Here is a 15,908-nt window from a genome sequence, read left to right as displayed (position 1 = left end):
TTTATAGATTTCTGCAATAATCTTTGGTAGTTTGCACTCCAGGTTTGATGAAACCACTTGCGTGAGCCAGTGGCACTGTGCCAATGCTGCTGCTTCCCCTTTTATATTACTTAGTATGATTGAGGATAATGTAGCAAAATTGCCCATTGGTTTCATCCCCAAATTCAGGGGAGGGGATGCCCTGTACTCCCTTTGAATCTGTTTATGCACCTCTGGCAAAACAGCCAATGACAGTGTACCATGCGTTACGATATAGACTGCAGCAAAGACTGTGCCCCAAGTGGTGCAGTTTTCCACTGGGGGAACCATCCCAAATGGCAGGCATATTGTGAGAATTCTCAGTTTTTTGGGGGCGGGGGAGGGGGGGGGCATATGGAGAAACACTGCTTCAAGCAGATTAATTTTTTGTGCGATCCAAAATGGAATCTCATTACGCCTGATGGGAACCTTACCCATTATTGCTTTAATGGTCACTGAACTAATTCCAGCTGTAACCAGTTGTGGTTGTGTAGCTTGAACAGCTATTTGTGGGATCACCGTTATGGTTAGCATACCAAATTGCACTAGATGTCCAGAGAATGCAACTAGATCTGTGTATAGTATACCAAGCTCTAGCTATGTAAGGTTTGCTATGTCTTGAAAAGGTGTATAACCGGCTAAGGCTGGCCATGTTTCTCCCTCATTACCGAGGGTACCCAGTATGACATTTTCTACTGCATGTGGGAGGTCGCCTAGGAGCCAATTGTGTTTCTGATAAATCTATGGGATTGCTAAATCCACATATGCTCTATATTGGTTTGGTACTGCTACTTCAGTGTATGTGTGAGAATTCCCTATGTTGGCATTTGCTGCTCAGAAGGTGATCCATGAATAGCATACCTGTTTCGTATGCTTTGTAGACCTCTCTTGTGCAGATAGCCGCCCCACCTGTCTGGGTGAGACCATGTTGTAACAGGATTTGAGTTAGTGCATGTATGCAATTTATTGGTAGAGCACCCAGTCTTGGATTAGCCAATGGAATATTTAGAATTCAGAGTGGGTACCTCTGTGGGGTGATGCTTTTAAAGGTTCAAGTTTGAACAATCTACAGCTAGAAATGTAGGTTTCCTACTTAGCTGAGGAGGATTTTTTTCCTAACACCAGAGAATACTCCAGTTAATTGGCGACTAGAGTCTTTGGACACACATAAGAAAACTACTCGGGAGACCCATTAAATAAGAACCCAAGTTAGAGCGTTGGTGGCGCCATGTCATATGGTTCATGCTCTCTCAGTAGAACTGTGTTTTTGTACAACATAAACGTACAATCTGTGCCAGGCTGAGTCAACGCATGCCATCTGGATATGTTGGCCTTGGCCCTGGCTAGCTCACAGTGCACCACCTATACCCCTAACCTGATAAGCTAACAGGTGGTATTTGCAACCTCAGAACATGATAACTCTGACTCCCCAAAGAAATCTAAACCTTTCATATAACCACCCTTGCATGCCCAAAAGAAGACACAAGAAACACTCAAATTGGCCTTTCAAACATTTATTTAGGGAAATAAGATTCTTGTGTAAAATACGTATATTGCAGTGATTAATAGAAGGAAATATAACAGGGTAATCAGCATCACAAGAATGGTAAAGAAAATGAACAGTTCAACCATTGTGCTGTTACATGGATTATATGCTTGCATATAATTCTAGTTATTCTCCTACCTAGCGCTCCTTATCCTAGCATGTCTAGGGTGGGTGATTTTTGCCAGAATCCTGTGGGGTGATCTAACTTCCCAGTTACCTGTGGGGCGCCCTTCTTGGTGAAGAGCTGGGCATCATCCTTGTTAGGAGGTACCCGGGATTTAGCTGACCTCAACAGTGTCCGCTAAATGCTCCTCTGTCCAAACAAAGGAGTGATGTTGTTTATATAATAAACTTCCTCCATGTTACCATGCTGAAGCCCCAGTCCGGACGCCAATATTGATTCTATCTATGCAGAGCTGTCGCTGAGTGTTCAAAAACAAACCACACCATTTTGCCCCATGAACGTTTTGCCCTTGTACAGCTGTTCAAGGCTCTGATAATATGCCTACAAAGAAATTTAAATGTAAGGAATACCATTTCAGAGAATATTATTCCATACAGGCATGCAAGCAAATGCGTTTTAAGTGTCAACGTTCAAGAAAGATGTCAACTTTTAAACATTTGCATGTAAAATGGTGGTGTTCTTACCCAGGGCCTAAGTATCCATATAACAGATTAGAGGTACAGAAACTATTTTCTGATTTATACTCCTGACTGGGTATTCTTCACCTTAAAATACTTTTGGCGTTGTGCGGTACTGCACTGACCGCATTGCATCAGAAGTAACCGAGTGGAGCCGCATATAAGCACCCCACTCTGCACGCTGACGTCAGTTCTTTTCTTTCTGCACCTTCTAATTTGGATCCGGAGCACTGCTCCTAACTTTGACATTTTTCCTATGACTTTTAATCGATTTCACCATTGTGCTAAGGAACAATTCTCAGTAGGACAAGTTTCAATCCATGCCACAACTACAGTTACCCCATGTTGGTCTTGTACCTCCACAAGATGTTTCTTTGAGGTCTGGGCTTTGGCCACAACTCTAAGTCATGCACTAATTCCGCCCTGATACCCCCAAAGGCAATACAAGATCGGAAGACAACACTGTATGTTGCCAAACACGAAGAATTTGCATAGCTCCTGTCCTTAAGTTGTGGTACCTATCCTGAGACCGTTCCTGACTGCTCAACTTCATGCTTTAGGTCTTCCGCATCAAATTCTAGGCACAAGCATAAAAAAGTGAAGTGCAACTTTGCCTCTTCTTGCCACTCTCACTCTAAAGAGAAGATGATGAGGCGTCACTTTCTCAGTCACCCACTTTTGGCAACTCCAGCTTTGAAATGGTTACTCAGGATGTCCCAGTGTGGCTTGAATTTCCCGGGCATGTTGTTGGCACCTGCAGGAGATTGAGGCCTTCAAGGAGATCTTGATGCAACATTTTGTAGTGTTTCGGTCTCCCTCTGAGGTACCTTCAGCCACAGGGGCCACTAGTTTAGTTATTGCTGGCATGTCCTCTCCTAACACCCTCTGTCCTCTGGGGACCGGGCCAGTACAAACGCTGGTACAAACTTCTACTAATCAGAGAGTCTCAGGTGTTGGTGAAAGTGATGGCAGTCATGTACTTCCTCCGTACAATTGTGGACCTCTTGAGTTCATTGGGGTTCACTTTCAATGAGCTGAAGTTCCACCTCACTACTCCACAGTGTCTTACACTTATAGGGGCAATCCTTGACACAATGGACTTCCCTCAGCCGCAACAACTCCTGGCCATTAGGCTATGAACCCGATGTTTCAAGCTCATTCCTGGATCACAATGAGAGCAGCTCTGATGCGTCTCCTCCTCATCCGCTATCCCAGGCGGCACGTGTGCTCCGTAATGCAATTTGATGATCGAATGGGCCCAGCATCAAGGCAGTCTGGCCATTGCCATCTAGGTGTAGAAGGAGAAGGCTGGAGATTTGCAGAGGTGGCTTTACAAAAGCAGTTGGTTTGCTTGTAGACCTCGCCTCCCTTTCTCATCCTGCACTGATGGTGGTGCCAAAAGTGGCCTTCCTGGGCAGGGAAGGTCACCTGGGGGGATGTGGAGATCAAGGGACTCCTGTTCCGGCAGAGGGCTGGCTCCACCACGATTGATGGAGTTTCAGGCCTTTGGGTTGGGTTTGAAGGGCTTACTGTAGTGCATCAAGGGAAGGCTGGCTCAGATTCTCAGAGACCGCACCTGTTCTATGTGCTACTGCAACAAGCGGGTGGTTTGGGGTCCTGTGCAAAGAGGCTCAGTGCCTCTCTAGGTGGCTGGAGAGTCCGTGCATTTTCTTGATCGCAACCCACCTAGGAGGGTCCCTAAATGTCAGTGTGGACAAACTGAGCAGGTGGCTTCTGGCAGATCACGATTTGCATTTACATCCCTGGATGGTGCAGGGAGTCTTCCATTTTTTGCCACTGATAAAAACACATGCTGTTGAAAGTTTTGAGCACTGGAGTTTCAGCAGGACCACTCGCTAGGAGATGCATTCTGACTGGAATTGACCACAGGACTCCTGTATTCTTTACCGTACCTATCTACCCTGCTCCGAGTTCTGAAAAAGACCAGGAAAGACCAGCGCAAGTCATCATGGTAAATGTTTTGTGAGGACATCCTATCACTGCAACAAGGCAGGTTTTCGACCCCAATTCTACACAATCCTCACCTACATGCATGGAGATTGAGTGCTGGCATTTGACAGATTTCGATTTGCCCCTGAAATGATGGAGGCCATCCTTGCTGCCAAGCGTCCTCCCATGAACAAGACTGACCGTTTACAAGTGAAGCTGTCAGACATGCTTTTGTTTGGTAAATCTTTGGCCCAGCAAACCTTTGCAGAGGGCTTTATTAGAGGTTATTTGTCTGCCCTTTTAGCTTTTCATTATTTGCTGGACTTACCATCCTTGTCTAACCACTTGTTGTGATCAGATTTATTAAACGTTTGACAGTTCACTTAGCTATTTCAGTGTTGTGTTAGAAAAGAGCCTGGTATCTTACAGCCTTTCATTTAACATGTTTTGCACCGCTCCATTGTCACACAGTTCACTTCATAAAATCCACTAACTTAAGTCACAGAAAAAAATGTAATAAGATAAGCTGACTTTTGACCTCTGTCTCTGAAATCCAGAAAATGTGACAAGATTTAATTGCATTTGTGTTGCTCTTTCACTTTGTGAGCAATAAAGATGTCTTTAAATCTTACCTTGTCACATTTGCTCATCTTTCAGAGACAGAGGTCAAAAGTCAGTTTGTCTTCCCTGAAGTTAAAGGATTTTCAACTCACCAGAAAGGGTGAGTAGTCCCTAAAAATAGCTTGTTCTGAATAAATCTTGCTTGACAAGTGGTTTTTTCAAGCCCTGGTGTGCCTGTCTGCTGCGAGGGCCCCCCCATTTCTGGGCAGCTTGCTTGGTTGGTGCTGGGAGCATGGGCTTCGGCCCTGAGGAAGTGTGGAAAGCCATCTACTTTGTGAGCGTGAAGGGCAATATCTACTGCAGAATCTACAAGCTGTGGGCCCAAGGCCTGCTGATCAGCCTCTTACTGAGTTTTTTTCCATCGAGTCCTGTCTGAGTGAGTAGCTATTGTACGGTGGTGCCGGGTAAGGAGCTGGGGGTCCCCTGGGGAGCAGAGTTCTGGAATCCTAACTTGGGGACCCTCACCTGCCTGGGGATAGAGAGGTGTTGTGCATGTGATTTGCCAAGATAGTGCAACATAGTGCCGCCAGGCGCGCTTGACCAACTATTGTTGCAGTTGGGCATGTAGTCTGGAGAGCCGCATCCAGCGGGACAATTGACATTGTTGCGCCCCAGTGGACAGATGTTTGTTGTCTTGGACTACTGTGGTGGTCAGTGCCTGGGGTTCTGGCTCAGAACTCCGCTTGAACCACCTTGGAGAAAGGGAGATGGCTGCAAGTCTTCTCCCACCTTGGTGAAAGGCAAAGGACCCAAACCTACTCAGCAAAATAAAATCATTAACTATACACAACTCATTCCCCCTGTAGGCCAGCCGAGGGATGGTTCCTTGGTTGACGAACCCGGAAATGCGGCGTCTGGAACTGATGCGACTCTGTCACTGGCAGACTTACTAGCAAAAATTCAAAATTTGCGAGATAAAATGGTTCACAAAATTGACTGTGGCTATCGATGTCAATCACTTACACACTGGTTTACGTAAAGTGACTAATCGGGTGTTGACCGCGGAACAAAATGTCAATTTCCTGCAACAGGAGGTGTGCGCTGTACGAGCTACACTGACAACCCGTTTGAATGGAAGACTCCCAGGGGTGTTCCCGTAGGAATAGTGTAAGATTTGTGGGGCTCCCCAAAAGAACGGAAGGTCAGTCTACCAAACTTTTCTTGGAGGACTGGATCACATCGTCCTCAAGCCCAAGAGACTCCCAACATTTTATACGGTTGAACAAGCGTACAGGGATCTGGCTCTTCCACCACGGCCAGGAGCCCTTCTCTGAGATATCAATGCGTGTTTCTTTAATTTCTGTGATGCCATCCTGCAAACCACAGCAGCGTCGTCCACTGAAGGCCACCCGTCTCTATATTTCCTGACCATACTCAACGAGTGCAGGAACAGCGGAAAACCTTTCTTGTAATCAAGAGGACACTCTGGGACCTCAATGTGAAATACTTTCTAATGTACTAAGCAAAACTGAAAGTACAGCACGAGGAGGAGACACTGTTCTTTTTTTCTCTCTGGGGGACGTTAGCGAATGGCTGGATGCCTTGCCAGGTTCGTCATGTCAAGGCCCAAGTCGATTCGCCCTGTCTCTGCTTTATACACAGCGTCAATTGGAACATCTCAAACGTCAGAAGGGATGCTGGAAGAGCCTGGAGGATGACGTTAGGTCTGAGTGAATGGTTGTCGGCCTAGATAGTTGCCTACAAACCTCAAAAGTACTCCCGGACTCAAGAGAAGACTCTCTAGGGCAAAGAATGGCATCGCCTCCACAATACAGGAGATGCTGTTTCCATATGAACACATTTTTAATTTCTGTGTTTTTAGGACATAAAATGTACACTATCGCCCCAAAGTATCGAAGCTCACCAGTGAGGTCCGGAGTTTGTCATCTCAGGCCATGCTTGTGACTCTGCGGCGGTATTAACTCCCTGTCTTTCATCATTAAGCCATAGAACACTTTGCGTCCATTGATCCAAGCCTGTGATAACATACCACTGGGAACGCACTTGTGTCCTCCCTCACTTGAGGATTATCGTTCCTCTGTTGGTTTAATTGAGGTGATATCACGTACATGCCGGATACGGCTTAAGAATCTTATATTCCTCAACCGTGAGTTGCAGGATATTATACCCCTTCTACCAACTAGATAAGTGACAAAAATTCAAATATGGCAGCTGTCGTTTTATCGATTCAGATTTAGGACAATTGGTTTCGTTTTCGGTCTAACGGCATTAACAGGCAAATTCCAGAATTACCTTCTAATCGCAAATTTCCTGCAAAGAGGCTCAGAATTCTTCCACAGCCATTTTGACTGACACAGCATCTCTCAGCAGTCTGTGTCATCTGCATACCTTCTACTTGTATCAATACCATCTTTGAAAAGACCGTCATCCTTTTTTAAGGAATCTATCGTCTCCTATCTACACATTAGAATTTCTCCAACAGATCAGTTATACATGGTATCAGTTTCAGTGCAAAAGACGGTGACCTGATCAAGGCGATAACGCCGAAACGTGCGTAGTCTGATCTACCGCTTTGCCTCCATCAACTCTTGTCTTTGTTTGTGTTTGTACTGTAGTCTTTATGAAAAATATCCTTTTATATATATGAATATTTATGAATGACATTTTGAGATCTGAAACTCTAAAATATATTCTATGTCTGAAAATTTTGATACAAAATTTATAAAGAGAAGATATTGAAATATAAATAAAATAAAATATCATGTGAATACCTTTGTGTGACAATCTTGATCTACGACAAAATAATTGCATATACTATGTGGAATGTCAATATAATTGATAGACCTAGAACTCCATAAGTCAAGCATTGACTGACTAAGCTATAGACCTTCTCTAACAGTACATTTTTCCCTATGTATAGCTAGTCCATTAGATATATAGGGGTCCCCTTTTTTCAAATTTGCGCAGTCTGTAAATGCCATACTGCTTATCTTTACGCAGCGTCATTTCCAGGGGCTGTCACAAAGCAAAGGTCCAGTAAAAATAGGACTATGGCTTGCTTGCTGCTTCTGGTTGCCTAGCGGGTAAAGTTCCATTGTGAGGCTGCCACAGAATCCTGGGAGCAGGCTTTTCCGGATTAGTAATAACATCGGAGAGGAACGATTCAGGTTAGAGGAAGGAGCACTTCCTCACAACCTGGAAAACTATTACACCTGAGTGGTGCTAACAAGGCTGCCCACCGCCCTATTGTGCTCATAACAATAACACAGTGAGGAAAGACGCCCATAGAAACTGACCGTCGCACCAGCAATGTGGGTGTCACCTTTTCCCATAAAAGAGGGAGGGGTGTCTGAGAGAAACAGAGGATGGAGGAGCACGGAGTAACAAGTACCACCTCGCCTTTTCAGGTGACCACACATTCCACTGCTCTGCCTCACATTTTTCACATTTTAATACTTTTAGTTCATTGTTTAGATATGTTCCCATGGCGAAAATGGATGCCTACATCCTGCCACTGTAAGGCATCAGGGGGACATATCCCGTTGCTGTTGCTTAAAGTGGGAACTGTTGCAGATGGGCGACGCTTTGTCATGAGCAGGTTGTTAATTTCCTCTCAATTCCAAGACCAAGCAAAAGCCAGAGCACCACCGTACAGAAGTCAAATAATTAAAGCGAGAGAGGATGAGAATATAGCGTTGCTCTCAGAGCTGCCACTTTAAAACTGGGAAACCTAAATCATGTCTCTGTCGACTCAATATCCTTTGATTCTGGGCACACTTGATCTCCCCATGCCTTAAAAAAAAAGTTATCTTGCGCATTGTAACTGGTGCTCATGTAAAGCGCTCCAATGCTTTAGTGTAGAGTTTGCGCTGTTTAAAACTCAAAAAAAGTGTGCCCGTTTGAGGAAGGAATCTGTTTAGAGGGTTTAAATGAGGTACACTAAGATGCAGCGACTTGCATTGGATCATAAACCACAGAAATGTGATGGGAATTTCACCTGACTAGTTACAAATTGTTTCCAAAACAAGCATTTGCTTTTTCTACGGTTTGGACAGTATAATGTAATATAAAAAGTTGCTGCTTGGCAGGGTTTGTTGTCTAGGCTCTTCTTACCATATGTGGGGTTTTCTTGGGTGCCGGTGTTCCTGTCAGGCGGCAAGTGAAGGCTACATTTGCGCCCTCTCCCTTGAAGTCTTGTAGATGGGGGAGTCATTTCTTGGGCATTTGTGTTTGTTTGGGTGCCCTCCTTTAAGGTTGAGATTAGCAGTCCGCACATACGCTGACTTGCTAGGCCTATTGTGACTTATCATGAATGTAGAGGAGCTTGGAGCCTGCGCTTTCCATGTCACACTCATTTGCCTGCTTCTTATTCTTGCCCCAGCTTGTCAATGTTGTTTGTCCGTCACATGGAGCATTGCCTCTTTATCATCGCTTCGATTGGCTGGCATCTCTGCTTTCATCGCTTGTTTTATTTTATTTTTTTTGTATAAAGGAGTGGCACTCAAGGGTACCTGTCTACACGCTCTCATTTGGAGGGTGTAGGGTTTTCACCTGGCTGGATTTTACAGACGTGATCAGTATTTTAATGTTGAGGCCTGAACAAAAATTAAGAAAATCACTTACAGCTGTTTTTTACCTGCTCCTGTACAAACAGTAAATATAAGCAGAAAGCATGTTTAAATGTGTTCTATAGCTGTCCTAATGATCCCTTGCTGATGATTAAAAAGCACGAAGACAGAAAGTCTATTGTAAAAAAGCATACAGATCATTTGTTAGAAGGTTCTCTTCAAGTGTTGCGTCTGGGCCATTGCAGAAGAATGGATGACTTTACAACGCATATGGCTTTACCAAGCATGCCATGTGGTGGTGGTGGTGGTGGGGGGTATTATAGGTCGAGCCAGCTATAATGTCCCTATTGGTGTCAAGGCTTCTTTGTTAAAGAAATAACCTTTTTTGAATTTTGAAGACACTTTATCATAGTTTCATTAAACAGCATGGAAGCCCATCCTTGGGTGTATGTTCATTCACCAGTGGTATGTGAAGCAACAGCAGATGTGCTAGTATTCAGGATAATGTGCTGCATGGCTAAAAACTTATAAGGTCCCAAAAGTGTGACCTGTTGGCTAAGCTAATGCCTGTTTTGCCCTGTGCCCAGAGGGAAGCCTTGCACGTGTTGCCACGCACCTAAGTTGACCTTGGGAGATTGATACAGTAAGGTACTATGAACTCTTTGCTCCTGTTGATACTGGATGCTGGGGAATACATGCTTGTCACTGTTGGTTCAGATATTATACGTTAACAGCAGGAGGTACCATAACCCAGAAGCAAGTAGCCACAGGGGAGGGGCTTGAAAGCCTAGGCCTCGCACCTTCTCTGATGACCTACCCTCTTGCATAGAACCAAGGTTTGGGTAGCAGGGGCTTTCTTTTTGCACTGTTTTCCTTTTATTGAATTGCATTATTGGCGGAATGGGGTGCCAAGGCGTGCGGGGGGAGTTCCGAGGGAATAGAAGTCCTCGGTTATGGGTAGGAGTTCAGATACTGATTTCGCTCTTGTGCATGTGGCCTGTCCGGTGGTCAGATATTAGTCGCTGTTGGGTTATGTGTTGTGGGAAAGAACCAAATGTGTTGCAGAGTGTCTGTGCATTTAACATATGGCTGTTCGTATGCTGAAACTAATTGCCTGGAATGTTGAGGGTATTGCCTGGTTCGAGAAACTCACACGCCCATGCCTATTTAAAACAATAGAGTATCGATTATGTCCCACCAAGAAACCTGTGTGGGTGGACTGTATTCCTTATTTGCGTAAACACTGGAGAGGAGACATATATGCTACCTCATATTCAGGATACATCTGTGGATCACTAATTTCGGTGGCTCCAGGGGTCCCTTTCGGCTATAGGAACCTGGTTGTCAACCCAGAGGGTCATTATGATTGGTTTGGAACTTTGGACTGCAGGGAGATTTGTTTTCTCACTGTCTATGCTTCAAATATTGGCTGCTTGGATGTTTACGTTAAGGTTGTAGCTTCACCACACCTAAACACACCCAATATACTAGCTGGGGACTGTAACTGTGTCCTTGACAGAGTGTTTGATCGGGAACGCCCATCGAAACTGCTCTAATCCCCATTTAACTGCTCACCATGATACAGGACTTGCACCTTCGGGATGTCTGGAGAGCCGGACGTCCAACCGAACGGTAGTTCTCCTGTCGCACCCCGGCAAGCAACACCCTCTATCAGTGTGATTACTGTTTGTCTCTGCTGATCTGGTACTCTCTGCCCATGTAATCTCCTATCTAGCCAGATATCTATCGGATCACCCCCGATCCTTGATGAGCTTTGGAGGTCCGCCTGGACATCCTGCGATCCTTGTCTGACGCCTGCGCGTTCAGACCCTATCTGATCCCCCGTTTGCGGAGAACGTTACTCAAACACTAGAGCAGTATTTTGCCAACAACTGGGGCCCTGCGAGCACTAGGCCCTTGACTGGGAGACTATGAAAGTTGTATTACGAGATGTCTGTGTTAAGACTGTTCATCGCCGGGTAGAAAGTGACAGAGATGCACATGAGCGGGAATTAAAGAGATTGGAGGCGTTATTTCCTTCTCAGACACTACAGCTGCCTGTGTGGCGGGCGATCAGAAACTATTAGAGGACTGGCCCAGACTTGAAAAACATACTTCTGCCTATCGCCAGAGGCTCCATATGCCTCCGTGATAAAACAGACGCGTTATTGGCCCTGTTCGTCCGGCAGGAAGCTCCCCCGTCCCCTGTCCTGAGACTCTCAAATAATGTAGGGACTCTGGTCTGTATTCAGAGGGCTATTAATTATGTTTTTCAGGCCCATCTCTGTAATACATATGCTGAACAGCTGAACCCCTTCACAGTAACTTTTCAGCAATTCCTAGCAGATAATCTCCTGCAGCGTGTCCTCCCGGAGGATAGAGAATCCTTGTATAGTGCACTCTACAAAGAGGAGATACTTGCCGCAATCCAACGCCTTGATTACGCGAAAACTCCGGGTAGCCATGATTTTACCTGCGGAGTTTAATCACAAATGTGCATAGAGATGGCTGGTATATGAAGAAGCACTGCACATTGGTGGCTTATGTATTACTATGCCTGAGGCATTAATCGTAATGGTGCTGAAACCTGTTTGAGAACCCACAAAGGCATTAGCATACCAACCAATACCTCTCCTAAACATTGATGTGAAATTTAGTAGTGTGCTGGCTGCTTTCCAACTTGTGTTTCTGCCTAGTTTGGTCCATATTGACCAAAAGACGGTGACCTGATCAAGGCGATAACGCCGAAACGTGCGTAGTCTGATCTACCGCTTTGCCTCCATCAACTCTTGTCTTTGTTTGTGTTTGTACTGTAGTTTTTATGAAAAATATCCTTTTATATATATGAATATTTATGAATGACATTTTGAGATCTGAAACTCTAAAATATATTCTGTCTGAAAATTTTGATACAAAATTTATAAAGAGAAGATATTGAAATATAAAAGCGAAATACTCTTCAAAATCTCCAATGCCTAGCTTGTGTTTATCACACTCCACAGCTTCTGGATGACACCTACGCCCTAGTTCTTTAAGACATAATGCAGGCATTTGATTCCCTCAATTAAACTTACCTTTAGCATGTATTGAGAACAATGCGCTTCGGCCCTATATTTATTCAATATGTCTGTCTTCTTTACTGTGATCCCTGTGCTAATTTATGCTCGAGTGGTGTGGTGTCCCGAGTCCTTCCGGCTGAAAAGGGGCACAAGGCAGGGGTGTCCTCTTTATCCCTTGTTGTTTACCCTAGCCATGGAGCCCTTGGCGGTGGCCCTGCGATGTACTGTTGGATCTTGGGGGGGATTACGCTGGGGATGACCGATCATGTTGTCTCCCTTTATACTGACGAAGCCCTGGTTTACCTGTGACGTCCAGTGAACTGTGTGCCTGTCCTACCCAAAGTGATACATGAATTCAGGGAAGTATCCAGACTCTGCTTCTATCCGGAGAAATCTAAACTATTTACACTGGGGAAGTAAATTGGGGTCCTACTAGAGGAGCTCCAGAGGGTGAGGTTTTCCTGAACAACTGGTGCTGCTCGATATTTGGGCGTTCATAGAACACACACAGCCCCAACTTTGTTAGCTGTAAATATAGGCAAGGTGTTATTGAGGGGCTTCGGGTATCCGTCCCCTTCTGGAGGGACTTGCCACTTTCCCTCATTCGCAGAGTAGGTATTGCTAAAATGATAATTTTGCCCCAATGCATCTACGCACTCCAAAGCACCTTATATGCTATCCCCAGACATTATTTCCGGATGTTGAATAGCCTTATCGTAGACCTTGTCTGTGGCCCCAAACTCAAACGAGTCATTAACCATGCTCTAAAGACCGAGGGAGGGGGGCCCTTTAGGTCCTGCATCTAGAACTGTATTATATAGCGGCAGACCTCCAGCACGCAATTCTTTGACTTGACCCAGATGGCAACTGGGAAAAGTGAATTTTGCAGGGCATGCATGAGGGAAAATCCCTACGAGTCCTGCTAATAAGCGGTTTGAGGGTTCCTTCTGCCTTCCTCTGTCATTTGATTGGTGACAAATGTTTAGGAGGGTTTTCTTTGCAGAGTGCTTCGTCGCGCCCCTTATGCCCCAAGTATGTCAAGGTGACTTCTACAATCTTTCCTACAAATTGCTGATTCAATATTGATACAGAGGTGGCGAGAAGGAGGCTGTGATAGCACAGGGGACCTATTTCCCGGGGGGGCAGTTTATCACCAGCTATGGAGTCTTTTTCTGTATGTACAGGTCAATATTTAATAGACATTAAAGTTTCGACTACAGCCCACACGTGTTGGCTGACTTTTCCAGAGGCGTCACCTCAATACAACACCCTAGTTATTCTACTGAGGATGGCACAGGGCCAGGCACTAATCTCCCAGATCTATAGAGCGATCCAGGATGATCAACCACTTGCACCACTTCATGTACAGGTCAGTTAGGAGGAGCTCCTGGAAGGCTCATTATCATCTAAGAAGTGGACTAAGATACAGGAGGGAGTGAAGACTGTTAGTTCAAATGCACATTTCAAACTCCTGCAATATAATTTATTTATTTATTTATTTTGCGATTTTATAAAGCGCCTGGTGACCCGTAGGCATCCCTGCGCTGTAAATTTGTGAGAACCAAGAGAGGGCGACCGAGGGAACTATTTGGGGAACAGGAAGGTTTTTAGTTTTTTTCGGAAAAGGGCGTGACAAGGTTCCAGACGCAAATTGCGAGGAAGTGAGTTCCATCCTGCAGAGGCTTTGACAGAGAAGCGTCGGCCACCGGTGCGAGCCTTCTTGAACCTAGGGACTGTGGCCAGATGTTCGCCATCAGAGCGAAGGAGTCTGGGAGCCTTGTAGGGGATGACCATGTCTTTCAGGGCGGCTGGACCAACACCGTTGATAAGTTTATGGGTGATGCACAGGGCTTTAAACTCTACTCGCTGGCGGACAGGAAGCCAGTGCAGAGCCTTAAGAGCAGGCTTGGCAGAGGCTCTGGGAGGAAGGTTCATAATGAGCCTCGCCGCCGCGTTTTGGGTCCGTTGGAGTTTGGCCAGGGTAAATTCTGGTGCGCCGAGGTAGACGGCGTTACTATAGTCAAGCCGGGCTAAGATGAGCCCTTGAACCAATAGTTTCCTGGATAGGGGAGGAAGGAGAGGGAGAATCTTGCGAATTGACCGCAGGAGGCCAAAGCATGTTCCAGCAGTTTTGGTTGCCTGGGTCTTCATGGTGAGGTCAGGTTCCAGCCATACTCCTAGTGTTTTAATTTCTTTTTTTGGTGTGGGGATTTCACCGAAGGCGTCCGGCCAAACTGATGGTGGGATGGAGGTCCATTTGTTGCCCAAGAGCATGATTTCGGTTTTTGCACCGTTCAGCTTCAGGGAAGATTCGCACATCCAGGTGTGAATATCCTGGAGACAGTTCAGCAGGCTGTCTGGGTGTTTATCCAGGTGGGACAGAGAGACGACAAGTTGAGTGTCGTCTGCATAGTTTACTATTTTTATCCCGTAAGGGGTCACGACATCTTCAAGGGGGGCCATGTAGACATTAAACAGGGTGGGACTGAGCGAAGACCCCTGAGGGACACCACTTGTGAGTGGGAGTGGGTCTGAACGTGAGTTGCCGTCCCACACCTGAAATGAGCGACCGGATAAGGAGGAGTTAATCCATGTATGTGCAGTTCCCACAATTCCTGCCCTGGCCAGGCGATGGAGAAGGACACGGTGGTCCACCGTATCAAAGGCGGCACTGAGATCCAGGAGGATCACTGCCACTGATCATCCTGGATTCAGGATGCACCTTGCCTCCTCGATGACGGAGAGGAGGGCAGTGTCCGTGCCATGGCCGGGCCGGAATCCTGTTTGGGATTGACGAAGGAGATTGTTTGTCTCAAGGAATTGGGATAACTGCACATTCACTAATTTCTCAGCCATCTTGCTGATACAAGGAAGGAGCGATATGGGTCTGTAGTTGGCCATGTCGTCCGGGTTCAGTTGGGGCTTTTTCAATAAAGCCTTGACAACAGCGTTCTTCCAATTGGGAGGCACTGTGCCTTGGGAGAGAGAGGTGTTAATGAGATCCCTGATAGTGGGGGCTATGCTGGGAGACACGGTTTTTAAAAATCTAGCCGGGGCTGGGTCAAGGGGGGATCCGCTTTTCATTTTGGCCAGCGTGGAGGTGACCTCAGTAAGGGAAACTGCTCTGAAAGAGTGCAGCTGCGGGCTGTTGGTGCAGGCCTCTATATCCGTGTGGTTATGAGGGCTGATGGTAGGGAGGGAGTCCAGTATACGCGATATTTTGGAATCGAAATAGGTGGCCAGGTCCTTACTTCTATCTGGGGGAGGGGGGCAAGCAGCGGGTGCCATAGGAATATTAAGAAGTTCTTTGACTATGAGGTAAGATTCTTTAGAGGAGTTGGTGGCATTTTTTATTCTATTGTCATAGAATGCGGCCTTGGCTAGCTTTAGGGCAGATTTGTAACGTCTGACCGAGCAGTGGTACATGTCCTTATTACTATGGAGCCAGTCCTTTCTCCACAGTCTCTCCGCCTTTTTGCACTCTTTGCGGAGAGCTCTGAGTTCAAAGTTGTACCATGGGGCATGGCCCTTTATCCTATTTTT

The 15,908-nt window shown here is 45.8% G+C and overlaps 1 protein-coding gene across 2 annotated transcripts in view; it reads left to right on the top strand.

Moving 5' to 3' along the window:
- LOC147685171 (meiosis-specific coiled-coil domain-containing protein MEIOC-like) overlaps positions 1-15,908 on the top strand; it is a 312,693-nt gene that overhangs the window by 118,785 nt on the left and 178,000 nt on the right. The gene's annotated exons all lie outside the window — the stretch shown is intronic.

This window comes from Lissotriton vulgaris, chromosome 10 (assembly GCF_964263255.1).
Source record: "Lissotriton vulgaris chromosome 10, aLisVul1.2, whole genome shotgun sequence".
Classification (NCBI taxonomy): Eukaryota; Metazoa; Chordata; class Amphibia; order Caudata; family Salamandridae; genus Lissotriton; species Lissotriton vulgaris.
Note: the sequence above shows the minus strand (reverse complement) of the source record. Positions and strands in the feature narration are given on the sequence as shown.